General features: G+C 31.5%; 1 long non-coding RNA gene across 1 annotated transcript in view; it reads right to left on the bottom strand.

Moving 5' to 3' along the window:
• The window catches only part of LOC148947865 (uncharacterized), a 54578-nt gene that overhangs the window by 2511 nt on the left and 25650 nt on the right, over positions 1–26417 (bottom strand). Inside the window, exon 2 of the long non-coding RNA XR_016142267.1 lies at positions 2867–2940. This is a non-coding gene — a long non-coding RNA (uncharacterized LOC148947865). The remainder of the gene's footprint in view (positions 1–2866; positions 2941–26417) is intronic.

Below are 26417 nucleotides of genomic sequence, written 5' to 3'. Positions count from 1 at the left end.
TCCGAAAAATCTGAATTTTAAAAAGCTGCAACTGCCAGCTAAGAATCGATAATTTACCATATGCTGCTTGATCTTTGCCTTATACAAAGTTTTTAGGATTACCCAGTGGGGTCAGATTTACCAATAGGCCCACTAGGCCTGAGCCTAGGGGCACAAAATGCCAGGGGGCGCAATAGATTATCACAGTGATTTTTTTTCTTGAATAAAACTGGACTAATGTGATTTATCGTCAAAAATGCCAGTTCCACTCGCTTTCTTGATGCCTATTCACAGAAAAGTGATTTTACAACAACACAGGAATTCCGTGGCCACTTATAAACTGTCAGGAAATCGGGCCCTGTTTCCCAGAGAAGCAAAGGGCTTTACAGGAGGTAAGTACCCCCGTGTTCCTTAAAACAGCATGCATAATTTTTAAAATATGACGAAAATACGAAACCTTCGTTACGCTTGTCAGGCACAACAGCTTCACAAATCGTTGAGAGCAAAACAATGGAAATTCATTGAAACTACCTACTTCCCAAGGATTATTTTTGGGAAAATCATAGGAACTGTTCAGAGGTCAGTTTGATGAAGTACAAAAAAGTCACTGGCCAATCTCTTACCGATATTTCAAGATTTTTGCCAGTCTTCCCCATATTTTGTTATAGTATACATATCCTTCACCTGCTTTTATACTTTTCAACAACCCAACCCCACATCAACACCACCAAAAAAGCCTTATACTTAAGCTCCTACTTACATATATAAATGGAGCGTATATGTTGTATATGGACAACAGCGCTGCAGGATAAAGCCACCTTAACTGCAATAACTATTTTTTTCAGTCCCAAGGACAGTGAAAACGTAATCGGATTGTTTCAGTCGGTTAAGGATATTTACACAACCACATCGATTTTCGAAAGTCGGGAAAAGTCTAGATTTTTAATCAAAAAGACCTTCATACGCGTTTACAGTTTATAACAGTAGCAGGCACAAAAAAAAACAAAAAAACAGAAGTGAGAAATCAGCAAAAAAAAGTTAAAAACACGTAGCGTCAGTCTAAGAAAGTGCAGCTCTCCTTTAAAGTTCCAGGAATATATCTTTCTAATTTATTTTCACGTTTCAATGCAGAAGAACAAGTTTTTCTTGTTTATTTTCAAGCTTTAACGCCAAAAAACTGACGGATATATGATACTGACCTAAAAACTTAACAATTTAGAACAACCAGAAGAAAGAACTTGGATAATCACGGTTTTAAGGTACAGATAGACCTAAGATAGGCCAAGGGACGGAAAAAACCTTAGTTTGATGTCCTTGGTACTTTGAAGCTACACTTGAAGTTGTCGTAACTCTGTTAATGCTACACTGATGTCGTATTACTGTCTATTGATGATGTCTATTTCAATTTTTTCAATGAAAATGCCGAAATAGCCATTTTTCAATGAAGATACCCCCCAAAAATGTCTTTTTACAAATCAAGAGGACAAACAATTTGGGGGTGGAATGGGAGGAATCTATTGACGATGTACGTACGTTTGTTTTCCTCCCTTATAGACTTTCTCTTCAAGGTGAAATTTAGGGTGGCATAGTCAAGTTGTATTTAAAATAAAAAGCAAAACACACTCTTAAGGGATATTCAGTGGTGTAAGAGGTCCCCGAAATTTGAAGATCCCTTAAATAGTTAAAAATTTTGGTTTACAGCTCTTTCCAATTTGCAGCTTATACTGACATCAGTTTATGCATATGTACCTGCCAGTATCAACTATGCGCTGGAATTAACAAATACACGAGCAAAAAGTATAGGGCAGCTCTTGTCAAATGAAATTTATCTAGAAAAATGGAGTTTTGATAATAGTGTATACACTAAAAAATACGGTTTATTATTTTTAATTATCAAAAATAATTAAATTTACAATTATTGTTATTTTTACAAAACTAACGTTAAATACTTAGTTTCCCGAAAAATTCTTTAAATACTTTTCCGTTAAATATTTATTTTCCTGAAAACCTGTTTATTATGAAATAAACATAAATCAAACACAACTTGATTAAAAAGCTTCTTTAAGAATCTTAAATTAAGGTGCAAGTGAAAATTAAACATTAAAATGGGCTTAAACAACTCAACAAAAAGGCTGCCGCTCTTTCAAGTTTAACAGAATACAATTCACTCTTTACTTAAACATTCCTAATATGAAACCCCAAATATTGTGGTTTCAAAAAACGACAAAGGGATTCAAGTATAAACAAGCATCAAGTCACTGATGAATCTTATCTGTCTTGACTTACTCGTATTTCGTTGTTCTATTATCAATCCCAATACCTTATTATATCCCATATTAGTACTTATTCTATTATATCCCATTATATTTTCCTATAAAATGACCCCAGTAATTTCATTTCTTCATTCATTGTTCATTTACTTAAAGCTGAACATTTTTCAGCTATTATTTATCTAAAATTCATATATGGTGCTTTCGTGAAGTTTTGGCATACGACTTCTTGGCTTGTGATTATTAGAGATATCACACGAAAATTCATAGCGGCCTCAAGGGGAATCAAAAAGGTTCCTTTAAATATGCTAATTTTTCTTATTGGAGTTCAACAACTGCTCTTCATCTGTGAATAAAACTTCTTTGTTTAATTAATCACTGACAAAATAGGCAATACACGTTAAATTACTGATTGAAGGGGCTTCTTCGATAAGAAGACATTCTTAAAACTCATGATTAATCATATTCAGTTTTAAAGGATCCTTTCTAGTATATGTTTCTTCTTATAAAATGTTCTAAATGACATAAGCGCATTTATACTAAACAGAACATAATTATGAGAGACCAAAGTGAATCATGGCCGTTCTGATGGAAAATTAGGAAAAAACAGCTCTTACACTGTCTGAAATGTTCTCTCCTTCGTCACCATCATCACCGCCTTCCAGGCCATTCTCAGCCATAAGCTTGTTATCTGTTGAAACAAAAGCGAATTAATTGGAATGTCTTTTGGAATTAGAATAGTCTCCAAGACAAAGAAGAACATTTCATACATTTCAAATTTATTTCAGAAACTATTTTTACACAGGTAAGTTAGGTAAGGTGACAAAACAAGTCAAATAGCGGTCCAAATGGGCTGAAACTTCATTCTTCGGACACTACAGATAAGCTGTTTTGATGGCTTTGGTGAACATACTGTCTCTTGATATACCTAACTGTTTCACCACGAATAGATCAAGTTCCAAACGGGCGAGTAGTGCCAGATCAGAGAAATATTTGTTGCCCCCCCCCCCGCCACACGTCTTCCTAAAAACACAAAATAAGAATTCCCCTACCTCCCTCCCCTCCCCACTATTCTGAGAGTTTTACCTCGATCCCAAGAATTAGTTCCCAAGATGTTGCAGTTAAGTCATTTTGATAACCTAGTTAACGTTTTTTTTTGCGATTTACATTTGCCTTCCCCCAAGCCAAAAGTTGAGGTTTACTTGACCCGCCATCAACCACTGAAACTTTCAACTCGATCCTCAAGCTGTTCCTGAGAAAACGCAGATACATTATTTTCATAACCTTGCAATACAAGGTTTCTTTGGTCGACAATGCTACTTCTCCAGGAATAAATCGTCGTCTCATGGAGGTCAATAGTAGAAAGGGGGGTACCAGCGCGATTGCTCACCCCTGCTGCCACCTACAACTTTTTTCATAATTTATGCATGTTTTTATGTCTGTTCGTTGTCAGTGAGAATGAAAAAACAGGATTTTTTCTCACTTTTTTGGATGTTTTTTTGGACGGTTATGTGTGTTGGTCAATTTATTTGATGTTTTTCATGGATGTCAACATCAATTTATGTCTGTTTTATGGTTTTTGTCAGTGAGATTGAAAAAACAGGAACTTTCTCAGTTTGATGGATGTTTTCTGGATTATTGAGTCTAATATCACCTGTCAGAATTGTTTCCGGGGAAGTTAGTTAATGTCTGACAGATGACGTCAAGTTAATTAATGTCTTTGATGTATTTCCAAAGAGAATTGTTTCCGGGCGAATGTTTATTAATACCTGACAGATGATGTCATGATTGATTGATTTGTCACGAAAGGGGAATTAATTTGTTGTTTCTAAGGAGAATTATTGATTCACGAAAGGGGAATTAATTTGTTGTTTCCAAACAGAATTGTTTCCGAGCAAATGTCTATTATCGTCTTTGGAGTTCTACCAGGAGAATTGTGTCCGGGCGAATGTTTTGATCTTAGAGATGCGCGGGAAAAGGTTTCCCAGTAATTTCAAATGTGAAAGCACAGAGATATCAAAAACAAAAGGAACTCACTGAAATTACGTTTAGGGATTATTTGGGCGAAACCGTTTTAGACATTTTAGGGAATTATTTCGGCTAAACAGTTAGAGACATTTTAAAACATGATTTTAGAAAAGGTTTTAGAAGAGAATTTGAGAGTGAAACTCTGTGATCGTTATAGTAAACAAGTTGTATTTGAACAGTGTCGTGAGGTCCTCTACCCCGACCCCAAAGGGCCCCGACCCCCCTACCCCAACCCCGAAGGAAACCCCCGGCCCCCAAAGGGTCCTCCGGGCTCCCCAAAGGGCCCCCCTAAGGGCCCCCGGCGCCCCAAAGGCCTAACTTTTCAAAGTTCATTTTGAATTTCTTTCGTTGAAATGCAAGAGTTGGAATATTTCAGTAGTGTTTGGGTGTGGTTTACTTTGTCACAGTTACATTTTCTTGATTTTTCGAAGTTCATTTTAAATTTCTTTCATGGAAATGCACGAGTTGGAATATTTCAGTAGTGTTTTGTCATGGTTTACCTTGTCACAGTTACATTCTCTTGATTTTTCAAAGTTCATTTTGAATTTCTTTCATTGAAATGCAAGAGTTGGATTATTTCAGTAGTGTTTTGTCATGATTTACCTTGTCAAATTTATAATGTCTTGATTTTTCAAAGTTCATTTTGAATTTCTTTCGTTGAAATGCAAGAGTTGGAATATTACAGTAGTGTTTTGTTGTGGTTTACCTTATCACAGTTACATTCTCATGATTTTTCAAAGTTCATTTTGAATTTCTTTCATTGAAATGCAAGAGTTGGATTATTTCAGTAGTGCTTTCTCGTGGTTTACCTTACCACACTTACATTCTCTTGATTTTGCAAAGTTCATTTTGAATTTCTTTAGTTGAAATGCAAGAGTTGGAATATTTCAGTAGTGTTTGGTTGTGGTATACCTTATCACAGTTACATTTTCTTGATTTTTCAAAGTTCATTTGAATTTCTTTCATTGAAATGTAAGAGTTGGAATATTTCAGTAGTTTTTTGTCGTGGTTTACCATGTCACAGTTACATTCTCTTGACTGTTCAAAGTTAATTTTTAATTTCTTTCGTTGAAATGCAAGAGTTGGAATATTTCAGTAGCGTTTTGTCGGGGTTTACCTTGTTTCAGTTACATTCTCTTGATTTTTCAAAGTTCATTTTGAATTTCTGTCATTGAAATGCAAGAGTGGGATTATTTCAGTAGTGTTTTGTCGTGGTTTACCATGTCACAGTTACATTCCCTTGATTTTTCAAAGTTCATTTTCGATTTCCTTCGTTGAAATGCAAGAGTTGGATTATTTCAGAAGTGTTTTGTTGTGGTTTACCTTGTCACAGTTACATTCTCTTAATTTTTCAAAGTTCATTTTGAATTTGTTTTGTTGAAATGCAGGAGTTGGAATATTTCAGTAGTGTTTTGTCGTGTTTTACCATGTCACAGTTAAATTCTCAGTTTGGTTGTGGTTTACCTTGTCACAGTTAAATTCTCTTGATTTTTCAAACTTCATTTTGAATTTCTTTTATTGAAATGCAAGAGTTGGAATATTTCAGTACTGTTTGGTTGTGGTTTACCTTGTCACAGTTACATTCTCTTGATTTTTAAAGTTCATTTTGAGTTTCTTTCATTGAAATGCAAGAGTTGGATTATTTCAGTAGTGTTTTGCCATGGTTTACCTTGTCAGAGTTACATTCTCTTGATTTTTCAAAGATCATTTTGAATTTCTTTCGTTGAAATGCAAGAGTTGGAATATTACAGTAGTGTTTGGTTGTGGTTTACCTTGTCACAGTTACATTTTCTTGATTTTTCAAAGTTCCTTTTGGATTTCTTTCGTTGAAATGCAAGAGTTGGAATATTTCAGCAGCGTTTTGTCGTGGTTTACCTTGTCACAGTTGAATTTTCTTGATTATTCATAATTCATTTGATTATACTTAATCATAATGCAAGCGGTAGATAATGTTAGTACTGTGTGATAGTGGTTTAACATCTCAGAGTTACAGTTAAGAGATTGTTGAAGGCTCATTTTCGATTTTATTCGCTGAATTTATCGAGATGGACTATGAAATTGGCGTTTCGTCATAGTTTAACTTATCAGTTAGATTCTCTTAATTTTTCAAAATTTATTTTGAATTTCTATCATTGAAATTCAAGAGTTGGAATATTTCAGTAGTGTTTTGTTGTGGTTTACCTTATCACAGTTACATTCTCTTGATTTTTCAAAGTTCATTTGAATTTCTTTTATCGAAATGCAAGAGTTGGAATATTTCAGTAGTGTTTTGTCGTGGTTTACCTTGTCAGAGTTACATTTTCTTGATTTTTCAAAGTTCATTTTGAATTTCCTTCGTTTAAATGCAAGAGTAGGATTATTTTAGTAGTGTTTTGTTGTGGTTTACATTGTCACAGTTACATTTTCTTGATTTTTCAAAGTTCATTTCGGTTTTCTTTCATTGAAATGCAAGAGTTGGAATATTTCAGTAGTGTTTTGTCGAGGTTTACCTTGTCACAGTTACATTCACTTAATTTTTCAAAGTTCATTTTGGATTTCTTTCCCTGAAATGCAAGAGTTGGAATATTTCAGTAGTGTTTTGTCGTGGTTTAACTTTTAACAGTTACATTCTCTTGATTTTTCAAAGTTCATTTTGAATTTCTTTCATTGAAATGCAAGAGTGGGATTATTTCAGTAGTGTTTTGTCGTGGTTTACCATGTCACAGTTACATTCCCTTTGATTTTTCAAAGTTTATTTTGGATTTCTTTCATTAGAATGCAAGAGTTGGAATATTTTAGTAGTGTTTTGGTGTGGTTTACCATGTCACAATTACATTCTGATGATTTTTCAAAGTTCATTTTGGATTTCTTTCATTGGAATGCAAGAGTTTGAATATTTAAGTAGTGTTTTGTCGTGGTTTACCTTGTCACAGTTACATTCTCTTGATTTTTCAAAGTTCATTTTGGATTTCTTTGGTTGAAATGCAAGAGTTGGAATATTTCAGTAGTGTTTTGTTGTGGTTTACCTTGTCACACTTACATTTTCTTGATTTTTCAAAATTCATTTTGAATTTCTATCGTTGAAATGCAAGAGCTGGAACATTTCAGTAGTGTTTTGTTGTGGTTTACCTTATCACAGTTACATTCTCTTAATTTTTCAAAGTTCATTTTGAATTTCTTTATTGAAATGCAAGAGTTGGAATATTTCAGTAGTGTTTTGTCGTGGTTTACCTTGTCAGAGTTACATTCTCATGATTTTTCAAAGTTCATTTTGGATTTCTTTCGTTGAAATGTAAGAGTTGGAATATTTCAGTAGTGTTTTGTTGTGGTTTACCTTGTCACAGTTACATTCTCTTGATTTTTCAAAGTTTATTTTGAATTTCTTTCATTGAAATGCAAGAGTGGGATTATTTCAGTAGTGTTTTGTCGTGGTTTACCATGTCACAGTTACATTCCCTTTTGATTTTTCAAAGTTCATTTTGGATTTCTCTCATTGAAATGCAAGAGTTGGAATATTTTAGTAGTGTTTTGTTGTGGTTTACCTTGTCACACTTACATTGTCATGATTCTTCAAAGTTCATTTTGGATTTCTTTCATTGAAATGCAAGAGTTGGAATATATCAGTAGTGTTTTGTCGTGGTTTACCTTGTCACTCTTACATTCTCTAGATATTTCAAAGTCCATTTTGAATTTCTTTCATTGAAATGCAAGAGTTGGAATATTTCAGTAGTGATTTGTTGTGGTTTACCTTGTCACACTTAAATTTTCTTGATTTTTCAAAGTTCATTTTGGATTTCTTTCATTGAAATGCAAGAGTTGGAATATTTCAGTAGTGTTTTGTCGTGGTTTACCTTGTCACAGTTACATTCTCTTGATTTTTCAAAGTTCATTTTGGATTTATCTCGTTGAAATGCAAGAGTTGTAATGCAAGAGTTGAATTATTTCAATAGTGTTTTGTCGTGGTTTACCATGTCAGAGTTACATTCTCTTGATTTTTCAAAGTTCATTTTGAATATCTTTCTTTGAAATGCAAGAGTTGGAATAGTTCAGTAGTTTTTTGTCATGGTTTACCATGTAACAGTTACATTTTCTTGATTTTTCAAAGTTCATTTCGAATTTATTTGGTTGAAATTCAAGAGTTGGAATATTTCAGTAGTGTTTTTTCGTGGTTTACCTTGTCAAAGTTACATTTTCTTGATTTTCAAAGTTCGTTTTGAGTTTCTTTCATTGAAATGCAAGAGTTGGAATATTTCAGTAGTGTTTGGTTGTGGTTTACCTTGTCACAGTTACATTTTTTTGATTTTTCAAAGTTCATTTTGGATTTATTTCGTTGAAAAGCAAGAGTTGGAATATCTCAGTAGCGTTTTGTCATGGTTTAACTTGTCACAGTTACATTCTCTTAATTTTTCAAATTTCATTTTGAATTTCTATCGTTGAAATTCAAGAGTTGGAATATTTCAGTAGTGTTTTGTCGTGGTTTACCTTGTCACAGTTACATTCCCTTGATTTTTCAAAGTTCATTTTGAATTTCTTTCGTTGAAATGCAAGAGTTGGAATATTTCGGTAGTGTTTTGTCATGGTTTACCTTGTCACAGTTACATTCTCTTGATTTTTCAAAGTTCATTTTGAATTTCTTTCATTGAAATGCAAGAGTTGGAATATTTCAGTAGTGTTTTTTCGTGGTTTACATTGTCACAGTTACATTCTCTTGATTCTTCAAAGTTCATTTTGTGTTTCTTTCCTTGAAATGCAAGAGTTGGAATATTTCAGTAGTGTTTGGTTGTGGTTTACCTTGTCACAGTTACATTTTTTTGATTTTTCTAAGTTCATTTTGGATTTCTTTCGTTGAAAAGCAAGAGTTGGAATATCTCAGTAGCGTTTTGTCATGGTTTACCTTGTCACAATTACATTCTCTTGATTTTTCAAAGTCCTTTTTGAATTTCTTTCATTGAAATGCAAGAGTGGAATTATTTCAGTAGTGTTTTGTCGTGGTTTACCATGGCACAGTTACATTCCCTTGATTTTTCAAATTTCCTTTTGGATTTCCTTCGTTGAAATGCAAGAGTTAGAATATTTCAGTAGTGCTTTGTCATGGTTTACCTTGTCACAGTTACATTCTCTTAATTTTTCAAAGTTCATTTTGAATTTCTATCGTTGAAATGCAAGAGTTGGAATATTTCAGTAGTGTTTTGTTGTTGTTTACCCTGTCACAGTTACATTCTCTTGATTTTTCAAAGTTCATTTTGAATTTCATTCATTGAAATGCAAGAGTTGGAATATTTCAGTAGTGTTTTGTCGTGGTTTACCTTAACACAGTTACATTTTCTTGATCTTTCAAACTTCATTTCGGTTTTCATTCATTGAAATGCAAGAGTTGGAATATTTCAGTAGTGTTTTGTTGTGGTTTACCTTGTCACAGTTACATTTTCTTGATTTTTCAAACTTCATTTCGGATTTCTTTCGTTGAAATGCAAGAGTTGGAAAATTTCAGTAGTGTTTTGTCGTGGTTTACATTGTCACAGTTACATTCGCTCGATTTTTCAAAGTTCATTTTGGATTTCTTTAGTTGAAACGCAAGAGCTGGAATATTTCAGAAGCGTTGTGTCGTGGTTTACCTTGTCACAGTTATATTCTTGACAAAGTTACATTCTCTTGATTTTTCAAAGTTTATTTTGAATTTCTTTCATTGAAATGCAAGAGTTGGAACATTTCAGTAGTGTTTTGTTGTGGTTTACCATGTCACAGTTACATTCTCTTGATTTTTCAAAGTTCATTTTGAATTTCTTTCATTGAAATGCAAGAGTTGGATTATTTCAGTAGTGTTTTGTCGGGGTTTACCTTGTCACAGTTACATTCTCTTGATTTTTCAAAGTTCATTTTGAATTTCTTTCATTGAAATGCAAGAGTTGGATTATTTCAGTAATGTTTTGTCATGGTTTACCATATCACAGTTACATTCTCTTGATTACTCAAAGTTCATTTTGGATTTCTTTCGTTGAAATGCAAGAGTTGGAATATTTCAGTAGTGTTTTGTCGTGGTTTACCTTGTCACAGTTAAATTCTATTGATTTTTAAAAGTTCATTTTGGATTTCTTTCGTTGAAATGCAAGAGTTGGAATATTTCAGTAGTGTTTTGTCATGGTTTACCATGTCACAGTTACATTCTCTTGATTTTTCAAAGTTCATTTTGAATTTGTTTCATTGAAATGCAAGAGATGGATTATTTCAGTAGCGTTTTGTCGTGGTTTACCTTGTCACAGTTACATTCTCTTAATTTTTCAAAGTTCATTTTGAATTTCTTTCATTGAAATACAAGAGTTGGAATATTTCAGTAGTGTTTTGTTGTGCTTTACCTTGTCAAAATTACATTCTCTTGAATTTTTCAAAGTTCATTTTGAATTTGTTTCGTTGATATGCAAGAGTTGGAATATTTCAGTAGTGTTTTGTTGTGCTTTAAATTGTCACAGTTACATTCTCTTGATTTTTCAAAAGTTCATTTTGGATTTCTTTCGTAAAATGCAAGATTTGGAATGTTTCAGTAGTGTTTTGTTATGGTTTACCTTGTCACAGTTACATTCTCTTGATTTTTCAAAGTACGCGCGCGTACGTAGGAAAGAAATTCAAAATGAACTTTGAAAAATCAAGAGAATGTAACTGTGTGACAGTAAACCACGACAAAACACTACTGAAATTTTCCAACTCTTGCATTTTAACGAAAGAAATCCAAAATAAACTTTGAAAAATCAAGAGAATGTAACTGTGACAATGTAAAGCACAACAAAACACTACTGAAATATTCCAACTCTTGCATTTCAACAAAAGAAATCCACAATGAACTTTGAAAAATCAAGAGAATTTAACTGTGACACGGTAAACCACGACAAAACACTACTGAAATATTCCAACTTTTGCATTTCAACGAAAGAAATTCAAGATGAACTTTGAAAAATCAAGAGAATGTCACTGTGACAAGGTAAACCACAACAAAACACTACTGAAATATTCCAACTCTTGCATTTCGCGAAAGAAATTCAAAATGAACTTTGAAAAATCAAGAGAATGTAACTATGACAAGATAAACCACGACAAAAAATACTACTGAAATATTCCAACTCTTGCATTTCAACGAAAGAAATCCAAAATGAACTTTTGAAAAATCAAGAGAATGTAACTGTGACAAGGTAAACCACAACAAAACACTACTGAAATATTCGAACTCTTGCGTTTCAATGAAAGAAATTCAAAATGAACTTTGAAAAATCAAGAGAATGTAACTGAGACAAGGTAAAGCACAACAAAACACTACTGAAATATTCAAACTCTTGCATTTCAACGAAAGAAATTCAAAATTAAATTTGAAAAATTAATAGAATGTAACTTTGACAAGGTAAACCACAACAAAACACTACTGAAATATTCCAACTCTTGCATTTCAATGAAAGAAATTCAAAATGAACTTTGAAAAATTAAGAGAATTTAACTGTGACAAGGTAAACCATGACATAACACTACTGAAATATTCCAACTCTTGCATTTCAATGAAAGAAATTCAAAATGAACTTTGAAAAATCAAGAGAATGTAACTGTGACAAGGTAAACCACGACAAAACACTACTGAAATAATCCAACTCTTGCATTTCAATGAAAGAAATTCAAAATGAACTTTGAAAAATCAAGAGAATGTAACTGTGACATGGTAAACCATGACAAAAGATTACTGAAATAATCCAACTCTTGCATTTCAATGAAAGAAATTCAAAATGAACTTTGAAAAATCATGAGAATGTAACTGTGATAAGGTAAACCACGACAAAACACTACTGAAATAATCCAACTCTTGCATTTCAATGAAATAAATCCAAAATGAACTTGGAAAAATCAATAGAATTTAATTGTGAGAAGGTAAACCACGACTAAACACTACTGAAATATTCCAACGCTTGCATTTCAATGAAAGAAATTCAAAATGAACTTTGAAAAATCAAGAGAATGTAACTGTGACAAGGTAACCCATGACAAAACACTACTGAAATATTCCAACTCTTGCATTTCAACGAAAGAAATCCAAAATGAACTTTGAAAATCAAGAGAATGTAACTGTGCCAAGGTAAACCATAACAAAACACTACTGAAATATTCCAACTCTTGCATTTCAACGATAAAAATCCAAACATGAACTTTGAAAAATCAAGAGAATGTAACTGTGGCAATGTAAACAACGACAAAAGACTACTGAAATATTCCAACTCTTGCATTTCAAGGAAAGAAATCCAAAAATAACTTTGAAAGATCAAGAGAATGTAACTGTGAAAAGGTAAACCATGATAAAACACTACTGAAATATTCCAACTCTTGCATTTCAACGAAAGAAATTCAAAATAAACTTTGAAAAATCAAGAGAATTTAACTTTGACAAGGTAAACCACAACAAAAACACTACTGAAATATTCTAACTCTTGCATTTCAACAAAAGAAATTCAAAATGAACTTTGAAAAATCAAGAGAATGTAACAGTGACAAGGTAAAGCACAACAAGACACTACTGAAATATTCCAACTTTTGCATTTCAACGAAAGAAATAAAAAATGAACTTTGAAAAATCAAGAGAATGTAAAAATCCAAAATGAACTTTGAAAAATCAAGAGAATGTAACTATGTCAAGGTAAACCACGACAAAACACAACTGAAATATTCCAGCTCTTGCATTTCAAGGAAAGAAATCCAAAATGAACTTTGAAAATTCAAGACAATGTAACTTTGACAAGGTAAACCATAACAAAACATTACTGAAATATTCCAACTCTTGCATTTTAACGAAAGAAATCCAAACATGAGCTTTGACAATTCACGAAAATGTAACTGTGACAAGGTAAACCACGACAAACCACTACTGAAATATTCCAACTCTTGCATTTCAACGATAGAAATCCAAAAATAAACTTTGAAAAATCAAGAGAATGTAACTGTGACAAGGTAAACCAAAACAAAACACTACTGAAATATTCCAACTCTTGCATTTCAACGATAGAAATCGAAAAAGGAACTTTGAAAAATCAAGAGAATGTAACTGTGGCAAGGTAAACCACGACAAAACACTACTGAAATATTCCAACTCTTGCATTTCAAGGAAAGAAATCCAAAAAAAACTTTGAAAAATCAAGAGAATGTAATCACGACAAAACAAAATCACGACAACAAAACGAAAAACCACGACAAAACAGTACTGAAATATTCCAACTCTTGCATTTCAAGGAAAGAAATCCAAAAAGAACTTTGAAAGATCAACACAATGTAACTGTGAAAACGTAAACCACGATAAAACACTACTGAAATATTCCAACTCTTGCATTTCATGAAAGAAATCCAAAATTAACTTTGAAAAATCAAGAGAATGTAACTGTGAGAAGGTAAACCATCACAAAACACTACTGAAATATTCCAACTCTTGCATTTCAACGAAAGAAATCCAAAATGAACTTTGAAAAATCAATAGAATGTAGAAATCAAAAATAAACTTTAAAAAAAAAAGAGAATGTAACTGCGACAAGTTAAACCATTACAAAAAACTACTGAAATATTCCAGCTCTTAAATTTCAAGGAAAGAAATCCAAAATGAACTTTGAAAATCAAGAGAATGTAACTGTGCCAAGGTAGACCATGACAAAACACTACTGAAATATTCCATCTCTTGAATTTCAACGAAATAAATCCAAACATGAACTTTGAAAAATCAAGAGAATGTAACTGTGACAAGGTAAACCATGACAAAACACTACTGAAATATTCCAACTCTTGCATTTCAAGGAAAGAAATCCAAAATGAACTTTGAAAAATCAAGAGAATGTAACTCTGACAAGGTAAACCACGACCTTGCATTTCAAAGAAAAAAATCCAAATTGAGCTTTGAAAAATCAAGAGGATATAACTTTGAAAAGGTAAACCACGATAAAACACTATTGAAATATTCCAACTCTTGCATTTCATGAAAGAAATTCGAAATGGACTTTGAAAAATAAGGAGATTGTAATAATCCAAAATGAACTTTGAAAAATCAAGAGGATGTAACTGTGACAAGGTAAACCAAGACAAAACACTACTTAAATATTCAATATATTTAATTTCAATTAAAGAAATTCAAAATGAAATTTGAAAAATCAAGAGAATGTAACTGTGACAAGGTAAACCATAACAAAACACTACTGAAATATTCCAACTCTTGCATTTCAACGAAAGAAATCCAAAAATGAACTTTTTAAAAATTAAGAAAATATAACTGTGACAATGTAAACCACGACAAAACACTACTGAAATATTACAACTCTTACATTTCAAGGAAAGAAATCCAAAATGAGCTTTGAAAAATCATGAGAATGTAACTGTGACAAGGTAAACCACGATAAAACACTATTGAAATATTCCAACTCATGCTTTTCACGAAAGAAATTCAAAATGAACTTTGAAAAATCAAGAGAATTTAACTGTGACATGGTAAACCCCGACAAAGCACTAATGAAATATTCCAATTCTTGCATTTCACGAAAGAAATTCAAAATGAACTTTGAAAAATCAAGAGAATGTAAAAATCCAAAATGAACTTTGAAAAATCAAGAGAATTTAACTATGACAAGGTAAATCATGACAAAACACTACTGAAATATTCCAACTCTTGCATTTAAAGGAAAAAAAAAATCCACAATGAACTTTGAAAAATCAAGAGAATGTAATTGTGACAAGGTAAACCATAACGAAACACTACTGAAATATTCCAACTCTTGCATTTCAACGAAAGGAATCCAAAAATGAACTTTTTAAAAATCAAGAGAATGTAACTGTGACAAGATAAATCACGACAAAACACTACTGAAATATTCTAACTCTTGTATTTCAAGAAAAGAAATCCAAAATGAACTTTGAAAAATCAAGAGAATGTAACTGTGACAAGGTAAACCACGACAAAACACTACTGAAATATTCCAACTCTTGCATTTCAACGAAAGAAATTCAAGATGAACTTTGAAAAATCAAGAGAATGTAACTTTGACAAGGTAAACCACGACAAAAAACACTACTGAAATATTCCAACTCTTGCATTTCAACGAAAGAAATCCAAAATGAACTTTTGAAAAATCAAGAGAATGTAACTGTGACAAGGTAAACCACAACAAAACACTACTGCAATATTCCAACTCTTGCGTTTCAATGAAAGAAATTCAAAATGGACTTTGAAAAATCAAGAGAATGTAACTGTGACAAGGTAATGCACAACAAAACACTACTGAAATATTCAAACTCTTGCATTTCAACGAAAGAAATTCAAAATGAACTTTGAAAAATTAAAAGAATGTAACTTTGACAAGATAAAGCACAATAAAACACTACTGAAATATTCCAACTCTTGCATTTCAATGAAAGAAATTCAAAATGAACTTTAAAAAATCAAGAGAAGGTAACTGTGACATGGTAAACCACACAAAACACTACTGAAATATTCTAACTCTTTCATTTCAACGAAAGAAATCCAAAATGAACTTTGAAAAATCAGGAGAATGTAACCGTGACATGGTAAACCATGACAAAACATTACTGAAATAATCCAACTCTTGCATTTCAATGACAGAAATTCAAAATGAACTTTGAAAATCATGAGAATGTAACTGTTACAAGGTAAACCACGACAAAACACTACTGAAATATTCCAACGCTTGCATTTCAATGAAAGAAATTCAAAATGAACTTTGAAAAATCAAGAGAATGTAACTATGTCAAGGTAACCCATGACAAAACACTACTGAAATATTCCAACTCTTGCATTTCATCGAAAGAAATTCCAAATAAACTTTGAAAATTAAGAGAATGTAACTGTGACAAGGTAAACCATGACAAAACACTATTGATATATTCCAACTCTTGCATTTCAATGAAAGAAATCCAAAATGAACTTTGAAAAATCAAGAGAATGTAACTGTGAAAAGGTAAACCATGATAAAACACTACTGAAATAATCCAACTCTTCCATTTCAAGAAAGAAATTCAAAATGAACTTTGAAAAATCAAAAGCATGTAACAGTGATATGGTAAACCACGACAAAACACTACTGAAATATTCCAACTCTTGCATTTCACGAAAGAAAATCAAAATGAACTTTGAAAAATCAAGAGAATGTAATTGTGACAATGTAAAACACAACAAAACACTACTGAAAAATTCCAACTCTTGCATTTCAAGGGGAGAAATCCAAAATGAACTTTGAAAAATCAAGAGAATGTAAGAGTGACAAGGTAAAGCAAAACAAGACACTACTGAAATATTCCAACTCTTGCATTTCAACGAAAAAAATTCAAAATGAACTTTGAAAAATCATGAGAATGTAAAAATCCAAAATGAAATATGAAAAATCAAGAGAATGTAACTGTGACAAGGTAAACCAAGACAAAACACTATTTAAATATTCCAACTCTTAAATTTCAACTAATCAAATCCAAAATAAAATTTGAAAAATCAATAGAATGTAACTTTGACAATGTATACCATGACAAAACACTACTGAAATATTCCAACTCTTGCAATTCAAGTAAAGAGATCCAAGATAAACTTTGAAACATCAAGAAATGGTAACAGTGACAAGGTAAACCACTACATAACACTATTGAAATATTCCAACTCTTGCATTTCACGACAGAAATTCAAAATGAACTTTGAAAAATCAATAGAATGTAATTGTGACATGGTAAACCACGACAAAACACTACTGAAATATTCCAACTTTTGCATTTCACTAAAGAAACTCAAAATGAACTTTTAAAAATCAAGATAATGGAAAAATTCAAAATAAACTTTGAAAAATCAAGAGTATGTAACTGTGACAAGTTAAACCATGACAAAACACTACTGAAATATTCCAACTCTTGCATTTCAATGAAATAAATTCTAAAATGAACTTTGAAAAATCAAGAGAATGTAACTGTGACAAGGTAAACCACAACAAAACACTACTGAAATATTCCAACTCTTGCATTTCAACGAAAGAAATCCAAAAATGAACTTTGAAAAATCAAGAGAATGTAACTGTGACAAGGTATACCATGACAAAACACTACTGAAATATTCCAACTCTTGCATTTCAAGTAAAGAAATCCATAATGAACTTTGAAAAATCAAGAGAATGTAACTGTGACAAGGTAGGCTATAGCACGATAAAACACTATGGAAATATTCCAACTCTTGCATATCACGAAAGAAATTCAAAATTAACTTTGAAAAATTAAGGGAATGTAACTTTGATAAGGTAAACCACGACAAAACACTACTGAAATATTACAACTCTTGCAATTCACGAAAGAAATTCAAAATGAACTTTGAAAAATCAAGAGAATGTCAAAATCCAAAATAAACTTTGAAAAATTCAGAGGATTTAACTGTGAAAAGGTAAAAAAAGACAAAACAAAACTGAAATATTCCAATTATTGCATTTCAAGGAAAGAAATTCAAAATGAACTTTGAAAAATCAAGAGAATGTAACTGTGAGAATGTAAACCATAACAAAACACTAGTGCAATATTCCAAATAATGCATTTTAACGAAAGAAATCCAAAAATTAACTTTGAAAAATCAAGAGAATGTAACTGTGACAAGGTAAACCACGATAAAACACTACTGAAATATTCCAACTGTTGCATTTCAAGGAAAGAAATCCAAAATGAGCTTTGAAAAATCAAGAGAATGTAACTGTGACTAGGTAAACCACGATAAAACACTATTGAAATATTCCAACTCTTGCATTTCACGAAAGAAATTCAAAAGGAACTTCGGAAAATCAAGAGAATTTAACTGTGACATGGTAAACCACGACAAAACACTACTGAAATATTTCAACTCTTGCATTTCACGAAAGAAATTCAAAATGAATTTTGAAAAATCAAGAGAATGTAAAAATCCTAAATGAACTTTGAAAAATCAAGAGAATTTAACTATGACAAGGTAAACCATGACAAAACACTACTGAAATATTCCAACTCTTGCATTTCAAGGGAAAAAAAAATCCACAATGAACTTTGAAAAATCAAGAGAATGTAACTGTGACAAGGTAGACCATAACGAAACACTACTGAAATATTCCAACTCTTGCATTTCAACGAAAGAAATCCAAAAATGAACTTTTGAAAAATCAAGAGAATGTAACTGTGACAAGGTAAATCACGACAAAACACTACTGAAATATTCTAACTCTTGCATTTCAAGGAAAGAAATCCAAAATGAACTTTGAAAAATCAAGAGAATGTAACTTTGACACGGTAAACCACGACAAAACACTAATGAAATATTCCAATTCTTGTATTTCAACGAAAGAAATTCAAGATGAACTTTGAAAAATCAAGAGAATGTAACTGTGACAAGGTAAACCACGACAAAAACACTACTGAAATATTCCAACTCTTGCATTTCAACGAAAGAAATCCAAAATGAACTTTTGAAAAATCAAGAGAATGTAACTGTGACAAGGTAAACCACAACAAAACACTACTGCAATATTCCAACTCTTGCGTTTCAATGAAAGAAATTCAAAATGGACTTTGAAAAATCAAGAGAATGTAACTGTGACAAGGTAATGCACAACAAAACACTACTGAAATATTCAAACTCTTGCATTTCAACGAAAGAAATTCAAAATGAACTTTGAAAAATTAAAAGAATGTAACTTTGACAAGATAAAGCACAATAAAACACTACTGAAATATTCCAACTCTTGCATTTCAATGAAAGAAATTCAAAATTAACTTTAAAAAATCAAGAGAAGGTAACTGTGACATGGTAAACCACACAAAACACTACTGAAATATTCTAACTCTTTCATTTCAACGAAAGAAATCCAAAATGAACTTTGAAAAATCAGGAGAATGTAACCGTGACATGGTAAACCATGACAAAACATTACTGAAATAATCCAACTCTTGCATTTCAATGACAGAAATTCAAAATGAACTTTGAAAATCATGAGAATGTAACTGTTACAAGGTAAACCACGACAAAACACTACTGAAATATTACAACTCTTCCATTTCAATGAAAGAAATTCAAAATGAACTTTGAAAAATCAAAAGAATGTAACTGTGTCAAGGTAAACCACGACAAAACACTACTGAAATATTCCAAATCTTGCATTTCAACGCAAGAAATACAAAATGAACTTTGAAAAAATCAAGAGAATGTAACTATGACAAGGTAAACCACAACAAAACACTACTGAAATATTCCAACTCTTGCATTTCAACGATAGAAATCCAAAAAGAACTTTGAAAAATCAAGAGAATGTAACTGTGAAAAGGTAAACCATGATAAAACACTACTGAAATAATCCAACTCTTGCATTTCAAGAAAGAAATTCAAAATGAACTTTGAAAAATCAAAAGCATGTAACAGTGATATGGTAAACCACGACAAAACACTACTGAAATATTCCAACTCTTGCATTTCACGAAAGAAAATCCAAAATGAACTTTGAAAAATCAGGAGAATGTAATTGTGACAAGGTAAAGCACAACAAAACACTACTGAAGTATTCCAAGTCTTGCATTTCAACGAAGGAAATCCAAAATGAACTTTGAAAAATCAAGAGAATGTAAGAGTGACAAGGTAAAGCACAACAAAACACTACTGAAATATTCCAACTCTTGCATTTCAACGAAAAAAATTCAAAATGAACTTTGAAAAATCAAGAGAATGTAAAAATCCAAAATGAACTTTGAAAAATCAAGAGAATGTAACTGTGACAAGGTAAACCACGACAAAACAATACTGAAATATTCCAACTCTTACATTTCAAGGAAAGAAATCCAAAATGAACTTTGAAAAATCAAGAGAATGTAACTGTGACAAGGTAAACCATGACAAAACAATACTGAAATATTCTAACTCTTACAATTCAATGAAAGAAATAATCCAAAATGAACTTTGAAACATCAAGAGAATGTAACCGTGACAAGATATACCACGATAAAACACTATGGAAATATTCCAACTCTTGCATTTCACGAAAGAAATTCAAAATGAACTTTGAAAAATAAAGAGAATGCAACTTTGACATGGTAAACCACGACAAAAAACTACTGAAATATTCCAACTCTTGTATTTCACGAAAGAAATTCAAAATGAACTTTGAAAAATCAAGAGAATGTAAAAATCCAAAATGAAATTTGAAAAATCAAGAGAATGTAACTGTGACAAGTTAATGCAAGACAAAACACTACTGAAATATTCCAACTCTTGCATTTAAATGAAAGAAATTCAAAATGAACTTTAAAAAATCAAGAGAATGTAACTGTGACAAGGTAAACCACGACAAAACACAAATACTGAAATAATCCAACTCTTGCATTTCAACAAAAGAAATCCAAAAATGAACTTTGAAAAATCAAGAGAATGTAACTGTGACAAGGTAAACCATGACAAAACACTACTGAAATATTTCAAGGAAAGAAATCCAAAATGAACTTTGAAAAATCAAGAGAATGTAACTGTGACAAGGTAGGCTATACCACGATAAAACACTATTGAAATATTCCAACTCTTGCATTTCACGAAAGAAATTAAAAATTAACTTTGAAAAATTAAGAGAATGTAACTTTGAGATGGTAAACCACGACAAAACACTACTGAAATGTTACAACTCTTGAATTTCACGAAGGAAACTCAAAATGAACTTTGAAAAATCAAGATAATGTCAAAATCCAAAACAAACTTTGAAAAATCAAGAGTATTTAACTGCGAAAAGGTAAACCAAGACAAAACACAACTGAAATAATCTAATTCTTGCATTTTAAGGAAAGAAATTCAAAATGAACTTTGAAAATTCAAGAGAATTTAACTGTGACGATGTAAATCATAACAAAAAAGTACTGAAATATTACAAATCTTGCATTTCAACGAAAGAAATCCAAAAATAAACTTTGAAAAATCAAGAGAATGTAACTGTAACAAGGTAAACCACGATAAAACACTATTGAAACATTCAAACTCTTGCATTTCAAGGAAAGATATCCAAAATAAGCTTTGAAAAATCAAGAGAATGTAACTGTGACAAGGTAAACCACGATAAAACACTATTGAAATATTCCAACTCTTGCATTTCACGAAAGAAATTCAAAAGGAACTTCGAAAAATCAAGAGAATGTAACTGTGACATGGTAAACCACGACAAAACACTACTGAAATATTCCAACTCTTGCATTTCACGAAAGAAATTCAAAATGAACTTTGAAAAATCAAGAGAATGTAAAAATCCAAAATGAACTTTGAAAAATCAAGAGAATGTAACTATGACAAGGTAAACCATGACAAAACACTACTGAAATATTCCAACTCTTGCATTTCAAGGAAAAAAAAAATCCACAATGAACTTTGAAAAATCAAGAGAATGTAATTGTGACAAGGTAAACCATAACAAAACACTACTGAAATATTCCAACTCTTGCATTTCAACGAAAGGAATCCAAAAATGAACTTTTGAAAAATCAAGAAAATGTAACTGTGACAAGGTAAATCACGACAAAACACTACTGAAATATTCCAACTCTTGCATTTCAAGGAAACAAATCCAAACTGAACTTTGAAAAATCAAGGAAATGTAACTGTGACAAGGTAAACCACGATAAAACACTACTGAAATATTCCAACTCTTGCATTTCATGAAATAAATTCAAAATGAACTTTGAAATATCAAGAGAATGTAACTGTGACAAGGTAAACCACGACAAAACACTACTGAAATATTCCAACTCTTGCATTTCAACGAAAGAAATTCAAGATGAACTTTGAAAAATAAAGAGAATGTAACTTTGACAAGGTAAACCACGACAAAAAACACTACTGAAATATTCCAACTCTTGCATTTCAACGAAAGAAATCCAAAATGAACTTTTGAAAAATCAAGAGAATGTAACTGTGACAAGGTAATGCACAACAAAACACTACTGAAATATTCAAACTCTTGCATTTCAACGAAAGAAATTCAAAATGAACTTTGAAAAATTAAAAGAATGTAACTTTGACAAGATAAAGCACAACAAAAAACTACTGAAATATTCCAACTCTTGCATTTCAATGAAAGAAATTCAAAATGAACTTTGAAAAATTAAGAGAATTTTACTGTAACAAGGTAAACCATGACAAAACACTACTGAAATATTCCAACTCTTGCATTTCAATGAAAGAAATTGAAAATGAACTTTGAAAAATCAAGAGAATGCAACTGTGACAAGGTAAACCACGACAAAACACTACTGAAATAATCCAACTCTTGCATTTCAATGAAAGAAATTCAAAATGAACTTTGAAAAATCAAGAGAATGTAACTGTGACATTGTAAAACATGACAAAACACTACTGAAATATTCCAACTCTTGCATTTCAACGAAAGAAATTCAAAATGAACTTTAAAAAATCAAGAGAAGGTAACTGTGACATGGTAAACCACACAAAACACTACTGAAATATTCCAACTCTTTCATTTCAATGAAAGAAATCCAAAATGAACTTTGAAAAATCAAGAGAATGTAACCGTGACATGGTAAACCATGACGAAACATTACTGAAATAATCCAACTCTTGCATTTCAATGAAAGAAATTCAAAATGAACTGTGAAAAATCAAGAGAATGTAACTGTGACAAGGTAAACCCTGACAAAACACTACTGAAATATTCCAACTCTTGCATTTTAAAGAAGGAAATTAAAAATTAACTTTGAAAAATTAATAGAATGTACCTGTGACAAGGTAAATCACGACGAAACACTACTTAATTATTACAACTCTTGCATTTCAACTAATGAAATCCAAAAAGAACTTTGAAAATCAACAGAATGTAACTTTGATATTGTAAACCATGACGAGACACTACGGATATGATCCAACTCTTGTATTTCAATGACACAAATACAAAATTAAATTTGAAAAATCAAGAGTATATAACTGTGACAAGATAAACCATGACAAAACACTACTTAAATATTCCATCTCTTGCATTTCAAGAAATAAATTCAATATGAACTTTGAAAAATCAAGAGAATGTAAAAATTCAAAATGAATTTTGAAAAATCAAGAGGATGTAACTGTGACAAGGTAAACCACGACATAACACTACTGAAATATTCCAACTGTTGCATTTCAAGGAAAGAAATCCAAAATGAATTTTGAAAAATCAAGAGAATGTAATTATGACAAGGTAAACCACGACAAAACACTACTGAAATATTCCAACTCTTGCATTTCAACGATAGAAATCCAAAAATGAACTTTGAAAAATCAAGAGAATGTAACTGTGACAAGGTAAACCATGACAAAACACTACTGAAATATTCCATCTCTTACATTTCAAGGAAAGAAATCCAAAATGAACTTTAAAAAATCAAGAGAATGTAACTGTGACAAGGTAAACCACGATAAAACACTATTGAAATATTCCAACTCTTGCATTTCTCGACAGAAATTCAAAATGAACTTTGAAAAATCAAGAGAATGTAACTGTGACATGGTAAATCACGACAAAACACAACTGAAATATTCCAATTCTTGCATTTCACGAAAGAAATTCAAAATTAACTTTGAAAAATCAAGAAAATGTAAAAATCAAAAATGAACTTTGAAAAATCAAGAGAATTTAACTGTGACAAGGTAAACCACGACAAAACACTACTGAAATATTTCAACTCTTGCATTTTAAGGAAAGAAATCCAAAATGAACTTCGAAAAATCAAGAGAATGTAACTGTGATAAGGTAAAGCATAACAAAACACTACTGAAATATTCCAACTCTTGCATTTCAATGAAAGAAATCCAAAAATGAACTTTGAAAAAATCAAGAAAATGTAACTGTGACAAGGTAAACCACGACAAAACACTACTGAAATATTCCAACTCTTGCATTTCCAGGAAAGAAATCCAAAATGAGCTGTGAAAAATCAAGAGAATGTAACTGTGACAAGGTAAACCACGATAAAACACTATTGAAATACTCAAACTCTTGCATTTCACGAAAGAAATTCAAAATGAACTTTGAAAAATCAAGGGAATTTAACCTGTGACATGGTAAACCACGAAAAAACACTACTGAAATATTCCAACTCTTGCACTTCACGAAAGAAATTCAAAATGAACTTTGAAAAATCAAGAGAATGTAAAAATCTAAAATGAACTTTGAAAAATCAAGAGAATTTAACTGTGACAAGGTAAACCATGACAAAACATTACTGAAATATTCCAACTCTTGCATTTCAAGGAAAAAAAAATCCACAATGAACTTTGAAAAATCAAGAGAATGTAACTGTGACAAGGTAAACCATAACAAAACACTACTGAAATATTCCAACTCTTGCATTTCAACGAAAGAAATCCAAAAATGAACTATTGAAAAATCAAGAGAATGTAACTTTGACAAGGTAAAACACTAGAAAACACAAATGGAATATTCCAATTCTTGCATTTCAAGGACAGAAATCCAAACTGAACTTTGAAAAATCAAGAGTATGTAACTGTGACAAGGTAAACCACGATAAAACACTACTGAAATATTCCAACTCTTGCATTTCAAGGAAACAAATCCAAACTGAACTTTGAAAAATCAAGAGAATGTAACTGTGACAAGGTAAACCACGATAAAACACTACTGAAATATTCCAACTCTTGCATTTCATGAAATAAATTCAAAATGAACTTTGAAATATCAAGAGAATGTAACTGTGACATGGTAAAACACTACAAAACACTACTGAAATATTCCAACTCTTGAATTTCACGAAAGAAATTCAAAATGAACTTTGAAAAATCAATAGCATGTAACTGTGACAAGGTAAGGCACAACAAAACACTACTGAAATATTCCAACTCTTGCATTTCAACGAAAAAAAATTCAAAATGAACTTTGAAAAATTAAGAGAATGTAACTGTGACAAGGTAAACCACGACAAAACACAACTGAAATAATCCAGCTCTTGCATTTCAATGAAAGAAATTCAAAATGAACTTTGAAAAATCAAGAGAATGTATAAATCCAAAATGAACTTTGAAAAATCAAGAGAATGTAACCGTGACAAGGTAAACCACGACAAAACACTACTGAAATATTCCAACTCTAGCATTTCAAGGAAAGAAATCCAAAATGAACTTTGAAAAATCAATAGAATGTAAGTGTGACAAGGTAACCCACAACAAAACACTGCTGAAATATTCCAACTCTTGCATTTCAATGAAAGAAATTCAAAAATGAATTTTGAAAAATTAAGAGAATGTAATTGTGACAAGGTAAACCACGACAAAACACTACTGAATTTAAGTATGTTTCATCTCATTCGAAGACATGTAAAAAAAAAGTTGAAAAAATATATCATGTTAAAAAAAATTAAAAAAAATGGGGAAGGGGGGGGGGCAAAAAGTTGGAGGGAGGGGCCTTCTTCGGGTTTGGTGATAGGGGACCTATGGAGGGTTGAAGTCCCTGGTGGTTAGGGTCGTTGGTGCTCATGATCCATGATGGTTCATACTCATGTATACCTCACTACTTGATCTGTAAGGATATCTATGGATTGTTCTGAATTTCTTTATTAAAATTCTTTTCTTGCCATCTACATCTCTCTTAGTATCATATTTCTAGTATACTATAACGTTAGACCATATTTTAAACTGACAACACTGTTCAAACGCCACTTGTGTATTATACAGAACACATCGAAGAAGTAAAGCTATCCATTATTAAAATTCTTTTCTTGCCATCTACATCTCTCTTAGTATCAGTTTTTTAGTATACTATAATGTTAAACTCTATTTTAAATTGACAACACTGTTCAAATGCCATTGAGGTTACCTTAACAGCTAATCACAATAATCCTTTTTCTTTATCGTCAAGTACATGCTCTGAAAAGGTATCAAGTAACATAATGCAATTCAGGAACCAGTGAGGAATCCCCAATCGTAACTGTTAATCACTTCAACTCTCATTCTCCATCGTCGAGTACATACTCTGGAAAGGTAACAAGGAACATAAGACAATTCAGGAACCAGTGGGGAATCCCCGCTCGTAACTACTAATCACTTTAACCCTTTTTCTCAATCGTCAAGTACATTCTCTGGAGAGGTACCAAGTAACGTAAGGCCATTCAGGAACCAGTGGGGAATCC

Source organism: Artemia sp. Qi Xiang Cuo, chromosome 10 (genome assembly GCF_049724085.1).
Source record: "Artemia sp. Qi Xiang Cuo chromosome 10, ASM4972408v1, whole genome shotgun sequence".
NCBI classification, from domain to species: domain Eukaryota; kingdom Metazoa; phylum Arthropoda; class Branchiopoda; order Anostraca; family Artemiidae; genus Artemia; species Artemia sp. Qi Xiang Cuo.
Note: the sequence above shows the minus strand (reverse complement) of the source record. Positions and strands in the feature narration are given on the sequence as shown.